This window comes from Salvelinus sp. IW2-2015, unplaced genomic scaffold, assembly GCF_002910315.2.
Source record: "Salvelinus sp. IW2-2015 unplaced genomic scaffold, ASM291031v2 Un_scaffold1126, whole genome shotgun sequence".
NCBI lineage: Eukaryota > Metazoa > Chordata > Actinopteri > Salmoniformes > Salmonidae > Salvelinus > Salvelinus sp. IW2-2015.
Genome location: NW_019942740.1, coordinates 280,941 through 298,159, shown reverse-complemented (window position 1 = coordinate 298,159; position 17,219 = coordinate 280,941). Strand labels below are relative to the sequence as shown.

At 43.3% G+C, this 17,219-nt stretch overlaps 1 pseudogene; it reads right to left on the bottom strand.

The window, feature by feature from the left end:
- Positions 1 to 43: 43 nt before the first annotated feature.
- Positions 44 to 16,869, bottom strand: LOC112069816 (septin-8-A-like; annotated as a pseudogene).
- Positions 16,870 to 17,219: the final 350 nt, after the last annotated feature.

Here is a 17,219-nt window from a genome sequence, read left to right as displayed (position 1 = left end):
AGCTGTCAGAATGTATTCATTAACATTGAATCAAAGAGGTGAAGACATTTTTCAAAGTAGCTTTATTAATAGCGAGCAAATACAAATCTATACGAGACAGGGTATAATCAATCACTTTTATAAGACAACTTATTTTAAGATTGTTTAACTATAATCTTGGACACTTTAGGATAACATTTATATTTTGTAGTTTTAGTGTAATTTCAAATAACAATTGAAAGAAGCTCATTTTGTTCTGCTGGAATATTGTTCTTAATTTCAGACAAATTCAACAATACACCTTGGTGGTTAATCTTTAGCCATAAAATTATACAATCCCAACCACCATAGCACAAATATCACTATTATTTTATTTAAGTAGGTAGACTAATCCATAGATCATATTCCACAAAGTCACAGTTTGTTAAATAAAGTTATTATTTCTTATTAATAGACAACCGTAACAACCCCGTGCAGGTTGCAGCGTCCTTAATAAAACTCTTACAGATGTTCAGTGGAATAAGACGAGTCACTAGTCAAATACATAGAACAGTCAGGGTAAACCCGGACAACAGCATGGAAAACACATTCGTTCATCTAATGAACTACTTAATAAACTCTGGGGGATTTTAATCTGAAAAATTGTTGTCTTGCAGCCTGAATGCCAGTCGGTTACTGCTCTCTTACCAACTGCTTTCTAGAACAGAAACAGGCTGGCACCTCGGCTAGTTATCTTATGCTTATTGAAGAAAGTCATGTGTAAAATGTCATGCAGAGAAGCATGCTATAGAGCATCAGCTATTATTGAACCATAGTTGCATCCCCAATATCACCCTATATAGTGCACTACTTTATAGCCCTATAGATAGCCTATATACTTTCTGACTATTAGAGAACGTGTGTACTAATATGCTGAGCTGTATGGAAGACTCCAAGACTAGGTATTAGGTAAGAACATCACTTGAAGAGTTCAGGAAAGAGCAGCAAGGACTGCATCCCAAATGGCACTCTATTCCCTTGGTAATGCACCATTTTTGACCAGAGGCTTAGGTCAAAAGTAGTGCACAGTATAGGGAATAAGGTGCCATTTAGGATGCACAAAGATTTTTACAAAAAATGTAGCTTCGATATCACACTGTAAAAAATAGTACGCTCAATAGATTGTTAATTGTCAATAGGGGAAGATTAGAACAGCCATCCTTTTGGCGTGGTAGAAAGTCAGTCTTCTAATTTAAATTCCTTCCTGATGTTAGGGAGCACGCAGACGGAAGACTAAAGAAGCTATGAAAAGAAAAGAAAAACCTCAGGTCATTGATTTGAACAGGAGACAAGCAGGCAGGTTAGCATACAGGAGCATACACCCTGCATGCCCAGGAAAGTCATAATGCATGAACAGAACATTAGCCTATACTACTTGACAAACTATACTACCTTGACATTCTCTGAACCTATACTCAATTGGAATTGTGTACTGTACATTTATGGACATGAAGATTATATAACTAAAAGTAGGCTATAAGTTAGCTAGTATTTTAAAAAGGACCAGTATTTTGCATGTGCCAATCACTAGACTAATTGATCACTACATAATTACCCCTCGCTTGAAGCAGGTTAATACTATGACAATACCTGCTATTCATTGATTAATTGCCTGGGAGCAATAAAACAAAATCTCCCTTATGTAACTCAGATAACCCATGCTTAGTGGAGAAATAAAAACTAGCCTGGTAACAAACCTGTTTGTGCTCTTGTATACTCCACTGCTCATTGTCAAGCCATACATACATGTTACAGTAGGCATGATAGCACAAACAGACTAGCACTTAGGTTAAAATAAAATAAAAACCAAAATAAAAACAAAAATAAAACAGAGTAAAGTAAATGTAGGGAAATGCAGGGTTGGAGAAGAAAAAAAAAACGTTGACCCACAAACGCCACAGTCAACCAGGTCTTGGTTAACGCCACAGTCAACCAGGTCTTGGTAACATCACAGTCAACCAGTCTTGGTTAACGCCACAGTCAACCAGTCTTGGTAACCCACAGTCAACAGGTCTTGGTTAACGCCACAGTCAACCAGGTCTTGGTTAACGCCACAGTCAACCAGGTCTTGGTTAACGCCACAGTCAACCAGGTCTTGGTTAACGCCACAGTCAACCAGGTCTTGGTTAACGCCACAGTCAACCAGTCTTGGTTTAACGCCACAGTCAACCAGGTCTTGGTAACATCACAGTCAACCAGTCTTGGTTAACGCCACAGTCAACCAGGTCTTGTAACATCACAGTCAACCAGGTCTTGGTTAACGCCACAGTTCAACCAGGTCTTGGTTAACCCACAGTCAACTAGGTCTTGGTTAACGCCACAGTCAACCAGGTCTTGGTTAACCCACAGTCAACCAAGTCTTGGGTAAACATCACAGTCAACCAGGTCTGGTTAACGCCACAGTCAACCAGGTCTTGGTTAACCCACAGTCAACCAGGTCTTGGTTAACGCGCTACAGTTAACCAGGTCTTGGTTAACGCCACAGTTAAACCAGGTCTTGGTTAACGCCACAGTCAACTAGGTCTTGGTTAACATCACAGTCAACCAGGTCTTGGTTAACGCCACAGTCAACCAGGTCTTGGGTAACATCACAGTCAACCAGGTCTTGGGTATTTTAAAGATGCCCTACTACATCTGACCATGCAATTCAGTTGCCTGGCTACCCAACCTCCTTGCGCCGGCCAAATGCTACGCCACGCCCACAGACGTTAGCTTCCTCTCAGCAATGAGTCTGGATCTGAGTAACTCCCAGACGATGTCTAGAATGGATTTCTGATTGGTCCCTGAAACCGATGTGTTGGGCCAGAACACACTTGGTTAAAGCAGTGTTTTTAAAATGTGTCATTGGCTTTGATACTCTGATTGGTTAGAGATGATACAATCGCTGATGACTATGTTTTGTACAACACCCCTCGTTTTGACGTCACCACAAACGACTTCAATGACGGCAGTCTCAGACTGAACTATGTAGGGAACGATAGAGCAGCGGTAAAATTCCGTTTGAGTCGTCAGCCAAGCAATACAGGACAGAGAAGTGATCAGTGTGGCTGGTAAAACTCAGGAATTAGATATATATATATATATATACACACACACATACACAGCATTGATAAAACCATGATTCGCCTTCTGAAGTCCCAGAGCAATGCATACACGGCCCAAGTGAACACCGCTTTACTTCTTTATTGGAATGAAAAGGCATACAGTGGTCTTATCCGCTTTCCCTTTAACAGTAACATTTCAGAGAAAAAACAGCAGTCAGAGGCATGTCCTACAGCACTGTATGCCATAGCTCCTTTTACCTTTGCATATTTAATTCAATTGCACAGAATGGTAGCTTTCACCCTTATTGCATAGTATAGTTGCCATAAAGCCTTAATAGCAGCCTAAGCACAGAGCTCCTGTAAAATGTGTACATACACTGTAAACACACACACTACCGGTCAAAAGTCAAAACACCTACTCATTCAAGGGTTTTTCTTTATTTGTACCATTTCCTACATTGTAGAATAATGATGAAGACATCAAAACTATGAAGTAAACGCACATGGAATCATGTAGTAACCAAAAAAAAGTGTTAAACAAATCAATATTTATTTATTTGACATTCTTCAAATAGCSACCCTTTGCCTTGATGACAGCTTTGCAGCTTCACCTGGAATGCTTTTCCAACCGTCTTGAAGGAGTTCCCACATATGCTGAGCACTTATTTGCTGCTTTTCCTTCACTACACGGTCCGATTCATCCCAAAACATTTCAATTGGGTTGAGGTCGGGGGATTGTGGAGGCCAGGTCTTCTGATGCAGCATTCCATCACTCTCCTTCTTGGTAAAATAGCCCTTACACAGCCTGGAGGTGTGTTGGGTCATTGTTCTGCTAAAAAACAAATGATAGTGGGACTAAGCCCAAACCAGATGTGATGGCGTATCGCTGCAGAATGCTGTGGTAGCCATGCTGGTAAGGTGTGCCTTGAATTCTAAATACATCTGAGACAGTGTCACCAGTAAAGCACCCCCACACCATAACACCTCCTCCTCCATGCTTTACGGTGGGAAATACACATGCAGAGATAATCCGTTCACCAATACCGCGTCTCACAAAGACACGGCGGATGGAACCCAAAATCTCCAATTTGGACTCCAGACCAAAGGACAAATCTCCACCGGTCTAATGTCCATTGCTCGTGTTTCTTGGCCCAAGCAAGTCTCTTCTTATTATTGGTGTCCTTTAGTAGTGGTTTCTTTGCAGCAATTTGACCATGAAGGCCTGATTCACGCAGTCTCCTCTGAACAGTTGATGTTGAGATGTGTCTGTTACTTGAACTTTGAAGCATTTATTTGGGCTGCAATTTCTGAGGCTGGAAACTCTAATGAACTAATCCTCTGCAGCAGAGGTAACTCTGGGTCTTCGTTTCCTGTGGAGGTCCTCATGAGAGCCAGTTTCATCATAGGGCTTGATGGTTTTTGCGACTGCACTAAGACATTTTCAAAGTTCTTGAAATGTTCCGTATTGACTGACCTTCATGTCTTAAAGTAATGGACTGTTGTTTCTCTTTGCTTATTTGAGCTGTTCTTGCCATAATATGGACTTGGTCTTTTACCAAATCGGGCCATCTTATGTATAACCCCCTACCTTGTCACAACACAACTGATTGGCTCAAACGCATTAAGGAGGAAAGAAATACCACAAATTTACTTAAGGCACACCTGTTAATTGAAATGCATTCCAGGTGACTACCTCATTAAGCTGGTTGAGAGAATGCCAAGAGTGTGCAAAGCTGTCATCAAGGCAAAGTGTGGCTATTTGAAGAATCTCAAATATAAAATATATTTAGATTTGTTTAACACTTTTTTGGTTACTACAGTGGGGAGAACAAGTATTTGATACACTGCCGATTTTGCAGGTTTTCCTACTTACAAAGCATGTAGAGGTCTGTAATTTTTATCATAGGTACACTTCAACTGTGAGAGACGGAATCTAAAACAAAAATCCCGAAAATCACATTGTATGATTTTTAAGTAATTAATTAGCATTTTATTGCAAGACATAAGTATTTGATACATCAGAAAAGCAGAACTTAATATTTGGTACTGAATCCTTTGTTTGCAATTACAGAGATCATACGTTTCCTGTAGTTCTTGACCAGGTTTGCACACACTGCAGCAGGGATTTTGGCCCACTCCTCCATACAGACCTTCTCCAGATCCTTCAGGTTTCGGGGCTGTCGCTGGGCAATACGGACTTTCAGCTCCCTCCAAAGATTTTTTATTGGGTTCAGGTCTGGAGACTGGCTAGGCCACTCCAGGACCTTGAGATACTTCTTACGGAGCCACTCCTTAGTTGCCCTGGCTGTGTGTTTCGGGTCGTTGTCATGCTGGAAGACCCAGCCACGACCCATCATCAATGCTCTTACTGAGGGAAGGAGGTTGTTGGCTAAGATCTCGCAATACATGGCCCCATCCATCCTCCCCTCAATACGGTGCAGTCGTCCTGTCCCCTTTGCAGAAAAGCATCCCCAAAGAATGATGTTTCCACCTCCATGCTTCACGGTTGGGATGGTGTTCTTGGGGTTGTACTCATCCTTCTTCTTCCTCCAAACACGGCGAGTGGAGTTTAGACCAAAAAGCTCTATTTTTGAATCATCAGACCACATGACCTTCTCCCATTCCTCCTCTGGATCATCCAGATGGTCATTGACAAACTTCAGACGGGCCTGGACATGCGCCTGCTTGAGCAGGGGGACCTTGCATGCGCTGCAGGATTTTAATCCATGACGGCGTAGTGTGTTACTAATGGTTTTCTTTGAGACTGTGGTCCCAGCTCTCTTCAGGTCATTGACCAGGTCCTGCCGTGTAGTTCTGGGCTGATCCCTCACCTTCCTCATGATCATTGATGCCCCACGAGGTGAGATCTTGCATGGAGCCCCAGACCGAGGGTGATTGACCATCATCTTGAACTTCTTCTATTTTCTTCTATTTTCTAATAATTGCGCCAACAGTTGTTGCCTTCTCACCAAGCTGCTTGCCTATTGTCCTGTAGCCCATCCCAGCCTTGTGCAGGTCTACAATTTTATCCTTGATGTCCTTACACAGCTCTCTGGTCTTGGCCATTGTGGAGAGGTTGGAGTCTGTTTGATTGAGTGTGTGGACAGGTGTCTTTTATACAGGTAATGAGTGGAGAACAGGAGGGCTTCTTAAAGAAAAACTAACAGGTCTGTGAGAGCCGGAATTCTTACTGGTTGGTAGGTGATCAAATACTTATGTCATGCAATAAAATGCAAATGAATTACTTAAAAATCATACAATGTGATTTTCTGGATTTTAGATTTTAGATTCCGTCTCTCACAGTTGAAGTGTACCTATGATAAAAATTACAGACCTCTACATGCTTTGTAAGTAGGAAAACCTGCAAAATCGGCAGTGTATCAAATACTTGTTCTCCCCACTGTATATGATTCCATGTGCTATTTCATAGTTTTGATGTCGTCACTATTATTCTACAATGTAGAAATAGTAAAATAAAGAAAAACCCTTGAATGAGTAGGTGTTCTAAAATTTTTGACCGGTAGTGTATATACACATACACACAAAAGTATGTGGACACCCCTTCAAATTAGTGGCTTCGGCTATTTCAGCCACACCCTGGCAAACATTGGCAGTAGAATGGCCCGTACTGAAGAGCTCAGTGATTTTCAACGTGGCATCGTCATAAGATTCTACCTTTCCAACAAGTCAGTTTGTCAAATTTCTGCCCTGTTAGAGCTGCCCTGGTCAACTGTAAGTGTTATTGTGAAGTGGAAACGTCTAGGCACAACAACGGCTTAGCCACGAAGTGGTCGGGCACACAAGCTCACAGAACAGGACCGCGGAGTGCTGAATCCCGTAGCGCGTAAATATCGTCTGTCCTCGGTTGTAACACTCACTACCGAGTTCCAACTCCCTCTGGAAGCAACGTCAGCACAATAACTGTTCGTCGGGAGCTTCATTAAATGGGTTTCCATGACCGAGCAGGCACACACAAGCCTAAGATCACTATGTGCAATGCCAAGCGTCAGCTGGAGTGGTATAAAGCTCGCCGCCACTGGACTCTGGAGCAGTAGAAACACGTTCTCTAGAGTGATGAATCACGCTTCATGATCTGGCAGTCCGACAGACGAAACTGGGTTTGGTGGATGTCAGGAGAACGCTACCTGCCCCAATGCATAGTGCCAACTGTAAAGTTTGGTGGAGGAGGAATAATGGTCTGGGGCAATTTTTCATGGTTCGGGCTAGGCCACTTAGTTACAGTGAAGGGGAAATCTTAACGCTACATTATACAATGACATTCTAGATGATTACATTCAACCTTGAGGCAACAGTTTGGGGAAGGTCCTTTCCTGTTTCAGCATGACAATGCCCCCATGCACAAAACGAGGTCCATACAGAAATGGTTTGTCGAGATCGGTGTGGAAGAACTTGACTGTCCTCCACAGAGCCCTGACCTCAACCCCATTGAACACCTTTGGGAAGAATTGGAACGCAGACTGCGAGCCAGGCCTAATCGCCCAACATCAGTGCACAACCTCACTAATGCTCTTGTGGCTGAATGGAAGCAAGTCCCCGCAGCACTGTTCCAACATCTAGTGGAAAGCCTTCCCAGAAGAGTGGAGGCTGTTATAGCAGCAGAGGGGGGACCAACTCCATATTAATGCCCATGATTTTGGAATGAGCTGTTCGACGAGCAGGTGTCCACATACGTTTGGTCGATCGTGTGTATGTACGTATGTATGTAGAGAGAGCGACTGTTTAGTGCCAAAAAATAAGGGGTTAAAGCCTTCCCAGAAGAGTGGAGGCTGTTATATATTGCTTGTTTGTTTTTGAAGCACTTTGAGATTCTATGAAAAGCGCTATAGAAACGTAATAAATTATTATTAAATATACTGTACTCTACCTAGCTACAGCATCATAAACTACTTCTTAATATATAAAAAAAACTAATATAGTATTAATATGCATATATTCATATACAGTATACAAGTACGTTTCCCATGATAGATGGACACACGTTCACACCAAGAATGTAAAACAACATATGCATAAGTTGTCATAACAGAGTTCAGATTTTCTTTTCACATGTCTTGTGGAGTCAGCACTGGAGATAAAGGTGTCCCAAATGACACCCTATTGTTCCTGGTCAAAAGTAGTACACTGTATACTGCAGGGAATAGGGTGCCATTTGGGACGTAATCATAAAGTCCACTGTGTGTGGTCACTTTTCTGATCCTTGAATACACATAGCGGTTCACAGCCAGCTCGTCATCATCACACATCTCTCTCACTCGCTCTCTCACATGTAGTGTAAAAGAGGTGTGTGTCATTGAGGCCATTCATACAATTTCAGAATGAAAATAGTCCCTGAAGATAAAAGTGAAGATAAAATATGTCCCTTGTTCCCATGGTGATGAAGATACACATTCCTGGTTGCCTTGATGTTGCTGCGCGGCCATGAATCAACTGAAAGAGGGAAGAAAGAAAATATGGCAAAAATATGGTAAAAGGAACGTGTATAGAATTTGATAAATGAGTTGGAAAATCAAAGAAAAATATCGTATTTAAAACAAAATACTAGGTTGAGAACGCTGCGTTAGCAATGATCGCAATTATTTCAACGTCATGTCCGTTTCAGTTTTACATAGTGAACAAAACTGTTAAATGATACGTCCATCTTCGCACAAATGGTTATATTATGAAATGTGGGAACTGTCCAGTAGAGGGCACTATAACCTTCACATTAACGAGTCATCAGAGTCGTATTCAATAGTCAACCTTCTTATTTCCTCACATTTCCTCACACTTTCTCCTCCTCATCAGTGTGCTGCTTAACATTTCCTGTCATCGAGACTCTATTAAGTTAAATGTCTGAGGAGTGAGACCATTATTCCATTACAATAGACAGACTGACACAAGATACAAGATGTCTAACTCTGAACTGAATAGGCTACCATCTATGATGTCTAACTGAACTGACTAGGCTACCATCTATGATGTCTAACTGTGAACTGAATAGGCTACCATATGATTTCTACTGTTGAACTGAATAGGCTACCATCTATGATGTCTAACTGTGAACTGAATAGGCTACCATCTATGATGTCTAACTATGAACTGAATAGGCTAGCCATCTATGATGTCTAACTATGAACTGAATAGGCTACCATCTATGATGTCTAACTGTGAACTGAATAGGCTACCATCTATGATGTCTAACTGAACTGACTAGGCTACCATCTATGATGTCTAACTATGAACTGAATAGGCTACCATCTATGATGTCTAACTATGAACTGAATAGGCTACCACTCTGAACCATTTAAGCGTCACCCAGAGACAAATATATACAGTAGGTCTCTGGTAGTGCCCAAACAGTGAATGACACATACAGCCCACAGCCTCTATGATAACACCAGTCAAACGTAGCTAGTGTTATCACAGTCTAGTCAAATCTGTGTTATCATACATCAGAGGCAGGGAGAAAAGACTAGTGTTACCCTATCAATTCATATTGTGTAGCTAAACACCAGCGACCCAGCCTAGCCTAGCTGAGATGCTAACTGACAGGTCACACTATGCAGAGATGGTCTGGTGGTGGTGTGTAGTGTGTGTGATATTGTGTTTGTATGTGTGTGTTGCAGATCCACAAGCATCAGGTGGTGACAAGGCAAACTGCGACCTCCCCCACTGTCTGGGCACACAATGTCAGACTCAATCTGTCCCCCGTATCACAGTTTCCAAGCCAAGATGTCTCCTGGCACTGTAATGCTATATCATCAGTCGCTTCCTGACTGCAACTGTGCTGTGTGAGTGTCGACTCCATAGCGTATTGCTCAGTTGAAGCTTGGCTATAGTGAGTCAAGTGGTTATCTAGGTCTAAACCCTGACACTGATTCCCTCAAGGACCCTCTGGAATTTAACACTTGCAGTGGAGATCAAATCAAATCAAATCAAATCAAATTTTATTAGTCACATACACATGGTTAGCAGATGTTAATGCGAGTGTAGCGAAATGCTTGTGCTTCTAGTTCCGACAATGCAGTAATAACCAACAAGATGCCAGATATCACTAGAGCTATAGTATATGAAACAATGGACTGAATGCTAAACACAAAAAAATAAACTAAAGGAGAGAGACACACACACAGAGACAGAGACAGAGACAGAGACAGAGACAGAGAGAGAGACAGAGAGAGAGAGAGAGAGAGAGGGGGAGAGAGAGAGAGAGACACACACAGCGAGAGAGACACAGAGAGAGACAAAGTAAAGTGAAGAGGAGAAAGACCGAGAGGATAAGTGAAAGAAAGAAAATATTTACTTCTTCTTGTCCTTTCTGAACAGTTGTGAGGATCCCTGTAGAGACTGACCCATCAGCGTCTCAGCTGCCACCTTCCTCCTGTTGAAGTCGTTCATCTCTTCCTCCAGATCGCTCCTCTTCTCCTCCAGATTCCTCTTCTCCTCCTGGTGCATCCTCTTCAGCTGCTCAAACCTCTCATGGAGCTGGAGAGGAGGGGGAGACAGGTTGGTAACATGTAGGCACTTGGCGCTTTAAAGTCTAATAATACAGTCAGCAGCCCGTCATTCAGGGCAGGTGGAYCCCCACTTGTTTTCAGCCCCACCCGTTAAGCAAAAAAAAAYAAAAGTTGTGCCCATTTTGCATGTTATTTTGGTATTAAATCATGTCACATATCAGTTTGCAAACAAAACAAATTATATTGAGTTAATAATGCCGCATACAAACATGGTCTCTGTTTAGCTTTGTTGAGTAAGGCAGCTCCAAAATGCAGGTGTTTCAGCCTAGCTCAGTGCTTTCTGTGGTGGTGGGGCAGCCAGCGGAAAATACGGAGCGAAGGGGTTGGTAATGTTCTCTAGTTGTGCCGTGATTGGCTCAGTGTTCTGTCACTCATGGGGACACTACGTCACCGCATAATCTACAGGGAGAGCTAAAAAGTTCACGCCCCCTTGGGTGCTGCCATAGATTTACATTAGAAGTGCCCATCCAAGAAGGCTCAAGGTCATTGGCCACAGATAAAATAACATCAAATCACGTTTGATTGGACTGATCATGTCAATATCATACTTTCAAAATTTTAGCTAGCAAGCTAGACAAGCAGTCATCATAAATCACGTCGACAATCTACTGGCAAATCCTTTTCAATCCTTGTCATACGAAGAGAAACTATAGATAAAACGTATCAGTGCTCATTGGCCATTGGAAATAAACATTGGATATCGCAAATTCAACAATGAGTGGTTTAGAAGGAATCAGTGGCTAACTGCAAGCACAGCAAAGCAATCAATATTTTGCTTCCCCTGCTATTTGGTGGAAAGGGTGTTTGGTCCAAGTCTGGGTTTAAGGGTCTCTTTTCAAAGCTTTTCTGGCCCACGCAACACCACGGGCCAGAAAAGGTTGAATACATTGGTTATGCTGTCAATCCAGCAAAACTTGTGCCACGTTCAAAACATCTGGAAACTCGGAACTGGGAAATCTCAGACTTCAGTGACTAAGGGGGGYAAAAATTWGCTCCGACTGGGAAAATACACTTTGAACGGGCATCCAACTCGGAATTCCAAGTCAGGAACTCTGGCCTCTTTCTAGAGCTCTGACCTGAGTTCCCAGTTATCTTGAAAGCACCATAAGTCCAGAGAATGATAGACTTTGATGACAAAGATGACAAAATTTGCCCACAAGGACTGCCGCACCACCTTCCTGTTCAAGTGAGCACAACACAACAAGGTGAGTCCAAAAATGTCTTGTATGCTGCTGCATAAATTATGTAATATTCCAGGGAGATATGGATACTGAAGCTAATGTATACTGTGGCTAATAAAGTAATACTAAGTGTATGTTGTGTAGTAAGCTGTTAGTAGCCCAGGTGCCTCACCCTAATTTAATCCTTTTCCCCTTCATAACATATCCTACTGTTCTGACTTGGTGGTGCACATGTAGCCTATAACCTGTTTTAGAGAAATGTTATCATTGAATGTTGTAAGGGCTTTCATTGTCTGCTTATATGCCCCCTTTATTTATCCTGCGGTTCTGACTTGGTGTACAGGGCYAACACTAAGAACGGCCCATGTTCTGAATTCTGTCGCTATAAATTTCAAAAGTGCTGAACAAATAGTTATATTGACTACGTCCGTCGTCGCTCGCATATTAATGTCTTACTTGAAATTACGGATGGCCTCTTATCTGCTCACCATTCCCTTATTACCATAGTTTGTACATCTCAATTGTCAGTAGAAACCACATTTATTTAAACAAGTCAGCCATATCAGCTATGTTTTTTTAAAGGCAGTAAATGAGGCTGAATGAACTGTTTCTCTGCCAGACAAGGCTCCGCTGATAGCCTGGTGTAGCAGTGGTAAGGATTCACTCCATGGGGCTGAAAAGAAAGCTCTACTGTTTGGACCAGCTTTGTATTGGCCCTAACAGTTTGTGGGCACCGTTTGTCACCGTTATAGTGCAATTAATGTATTGTTTACATTTAACATGTCATTTAGTCATTTAGCAGACGCTCTTATCCAGAGCGACTTACAAATTGGTGCATTCACCTTATGATATCCAGTGGAACAACCACTTTACAATAGTGCATCTAACTCTTTTAAGGGGGGGAGGGTTAGAAGGATTACTTTATCCTATCCTAGGTATTCCTTAAAGAGGTGGGGTTTCAGGTGTCTCCGGAAGGTGGTGATTGACTCCGCTGACCTGGCGTCGTGAGGGAGTTTGTTCCACCATTGGGTGCCAGAGCAGCGAACAGGTTTGACTGGGCTGAGCGGAACTGTACTTCCTCAGAGTAGGGAGGCGAGCAGGCCAGAGGTGGATGAACGCAGTGCCTTTTTGGGTGTGAGGCCTGATCAGAGCCTGAAGGTACGGGGGTGCCGTTCCCCTCACAGCTCCGTAGGCAAGCACCATGGTCTTGTAGCGGATGCGAGCTTCAACTGGAAGCCAGTGGAGAGAGCGGAGGAGCGGAGGTGAACGTGAGAGAACTTGGAAGGTTGAACACCAGACGGGCTGCGGCGTTCTGGATGAGTTGTAGATGAGTTTTAATGGCACCAGGCAGGTAGCCAGCCAACAGCGAGTTGCAGTAATCCAGACGGAGATGACAAGTGCCTGGATTAGGACCTGCGCCGCTTCCTGTGTGAGGCAGGGTCGTACTCTGCGAATGTTGTAGAATGTTTAGTGCTGTGTAGTGACTTTGCTGGCATGCGTAAAAAAAGAATTATAACAAATATATATATAGCATTTGCCCCACCAAGACTTACATGCTAAAATCACCACTGGCAGCAGCACATCCAAGGAAATGTCTCAGAAGGCTACACTGAGACAACACTCACCACTGGCAGCAGCACATCCAAGGAAATGTCTCAGAATGCTACACTGAGACAACACTCACCACTGGCAGCAGCACATCCACATCCACATGTCTCAGAATGCTACACTGAGACAACAGTTCAAACTAAAGTAAAAGGGTCCAAACTGTTCGATGCTCCCAAAACGCTCTGTAGACACATGGTCACATGGCTGATTAGATTCTAACGCTCTGTAGACACATGGTCACATGGCTGATTAGATTCTAATGCCCAGTCCAGAAACAACCCAGAGTCTCATCGTCTAGCCACAGTCTAGAACATGTTCTCAACATGAGGAGCAGAATCATTATCTAAACAAGACAACTCCCAGAAGCACCCATGAATGATTACCTCCCTCTCCTTTTCTTTCAGCTCTGCCTCCGTCTCTTTCACTTTGTTGACAAACATCTGTCTCATCTCGTCCTCCTTATGCTGCAGATCCCCCAGGAACTCTTTCCTCTTGGCCTCATATGTCTCCTGCAGACTGATTGGTGAGGGAAGACAAYGTAGTTACASTTATACGGTATMAAGGTTTGTATCCCGAATAGCACCCTAAAAGTAGGGCARTATGTAGGGAATAGGGTGCCCTGGTCAAAAGTAGGGCACTATGTAGGAAATAGGGTGCCGTTTGGGATGAATCCTATATTTCATTCTAGAATGTGCATTAGGTCTCTGACTGTTGTGAGACGTCCATGGGCTTTTTGATGATCTCCAGGGGCCGGTGAGTACTACGGGTTCTGATGCTAGCTTTGGCTGTATTTTTGGCTTCCAACACTAGTCTAATTTCAGTTCATATTGTTCATATTTGATGACAAACCTTCAGCACATAAAAAAAAAAAAAAAGGATAGACAACCTGCCCGCTATGTAACTTTGAACAAGAGCTGGTCTCACCTAAAGGGTTTGTTGTCGGGGTCTGTATCTGTGAAGCCCAACTCCTCCAGTTTGCAGCGTCTGTACAGCTCGTAGTGTCTGGCGTGAGTCTGCTCTCTCAGGTCTTCCATGTTCACTCTCAGCAACATCTCTCTCAGCTTCACAAAGTCACAGTGGCTCTCGTTCTCCACTGATCAACACAACACAGCAGGACTGGGTTATATGGTTGGTTTAATATGGTAATATACCTTATAGTTTGAAAGGGARGGGTCATTCTATGGCAAGTTAGCAACAATACGTATTTGAGAAAATAACAATTTTATATTGGCATTAATGATATGGGTCTCTCGTGATTGCGTAATATCGATGCATTAATGATGTGTATTCACTTTTCTAGCCCAGGCCTATTGATTCTGAGGTCTTGCTCTGTTTGCATCAGTAGTATAGAAAAATGGACTTTAATTGATTACTGTGTGTTCTTATTTGACCTGTTTCGGTGTTGTCCACTTTCCAATTGATTTATATGGTTCTATAACTGTATAATCAATGTACAGGATCAGAGAGATACCTACCCTGTGCAGAGAGATACCTACCCTGTACAGTTGCCCCAGGGTAGTATAATCAGCATCAGAGAGATACCTACCCTGTACAAGTTCCCCAGGGGTACAGAGATCAGAGAGATACCTTTACCCTGTACAGTTCGCCAAGAGGGTACAGGATCAATAGAGATACTACCCTGTAACAGTTCCCCAGAGGTACAGGATCAATAGAGAGATACCTACCCTGTACAGTTCCCACAGGGGTACAGGATCAGAGAGATACCTACCCTGTAAGTTCCCAGGGGTACAGGATCAAGAGATACTACCCTGTACAAGTTTCCCAGGGGTACAGGATCAGAGAATACCTACCCTGTACAGTTCCCCAGGGGTTACAGGATCAATAGAGATACCTACCCTGTACAGCAGTTCCCAAGAGGTACAGGATCAAACAAAGAGATACCTACCCTGTACAGTTCCCCAGAGGTAACAGGATCAACAGAGATACCTACCCTGTACAGTTTCCCCAGGGGTTACAGGATCAAAAGAGATACCTACCCTGTACAGTTCCCAGGGGTACAGGATCAATAGAGATAACCTACCCTGTACAGTTCCCAGGGGTACAGGATCAATAGAGATACCTACCCTGTACAGTTCCCCAGGGGTACAGGATCAATAGAGATAACCTACCCTGTACAGTTCCCCAGGGGTACAGGATCAAGAGAGATACCCTACCCTGTACAGTTCCCCAGGGGTACAGGATCAAGAGATACCTACCCTGTAAGACAGTTCCCCAGGGGTACAGGATCAATAGAGATACCTACCCTGTACAGATCCCCGGGTACAGGATCAAATAGAGAATACCTACCATGTACAGTTCCGCCAGGGGTACAGTCTCGCTTTCACCATCTTATTACCCACTTATAACCTCCTCAAACACTCCCCAACCACAGCAAAGGGCAGATGGGCCTGGAACAAAAGATTGAATTGAACATATAAACATTTAGTAACACTTTACTAAAGCCTGGCAGATACTGAATTAATGCATTATGATGGCAGTTATAATGGCATGATAAGACTGGCAATGAGCATGTATGACCCTCTTATATATAATGACTGTAGTTAAAAACACAAGACACAGCAAGGTTTCACATCGAGGAAGAGGAAGGAACACGCAGTTTTGTCATCTTTCAAGGAGGACACCGTTGTCTCTTTCAATCAATCGGCTCCTCGACTGACGCAGTAAATCAGGGACGCAAGCAACCTGATTACAGTGTACAGGTGCCTGGAATACACAACTGCATTGTGACGAGACAAGGGTGTGTGTGTGTGTGTGTGTGTGCGTCAGACTCACATTCATAGAGGAGTTGATCTCGGTGACAGCCTCGTCCTCAGTAGGGAACTGGTGGATCTGAACACCGTTGCTCACCAGCTCTGACATGATCTTGATCTTGAACTTGTGCAGCTCGCTCTTAGATATGGTGTCTGCCTTGGCAATGACGGGGATGATGTTTACCTGGGAGTACAGGGAGGAGCAGCTTTTGCATTCCAATAGCGTTTTAATCATCAGGTCTACTATGCTTTTTTATATTGACTCTGGATTGACACAAACGCAAGCGTCCAAAACGCAATGCAGCTCTACTTTGAGATAAAAACGTAGCTGGTTGTACCTGAACCTGAACCCTTGTCAGTATCCTTCAGGGGAGCTGCCAGGTTCAACTCTTATGATGTCCAACACTTCAGATGCTAACACATCAGTGTCCAAAAATGTTTTCCCGCAACAGTATATTCCTGCAGGGCTGTAAAGTAGAAGAGCAGCTCCTAATACAAGAACAAATGCATTTCAAACGTTACCTTGCTGTCCAGTTTCTTCATGGTGACCAGATCCAGTGATTTGAGAGAGTGTCCGGTGGGGGCGATGAAGTAGAGACAGATATGGATCCTGGTGTCYTGGTAGTCGAACAGGGAACGTTTGATCTTCATCTCCTCCTGCAGGTAMGTCTCAAACTGGGTGTCGATGTAGTCCACTATGGGTTTGAAGCTGCAGSGCACAGAYAGACCAGGATTTGGGCTTTGGGGATAGGTCAGTTTCAATTTACACGTGAATGGAGAATGTCAGAAAAGCAGGAATTCCTGATTAAATTGGGAACAATCACATCCCTGAGAAAAGTGTTTTTAAAAAATGCAGATGCAGTGAGAGAGATGCTGGGCCCAGCATGTGTTATTCACAGACAGAGGGTTGGGCCCAGCATGTTGTTATTCACAGCACAGAGGGCTGGGCCCCAGCATGTTGTTATTCACAGTACAGAAGGCTGGGCCCAGCATGTTGTTATTCCAGCACAGAGGGCTGGGCCCAGCATGTTTCATTCACAGCACAGAGGTCTGGGCCCAGCATGTTGTTATTCCACAGCA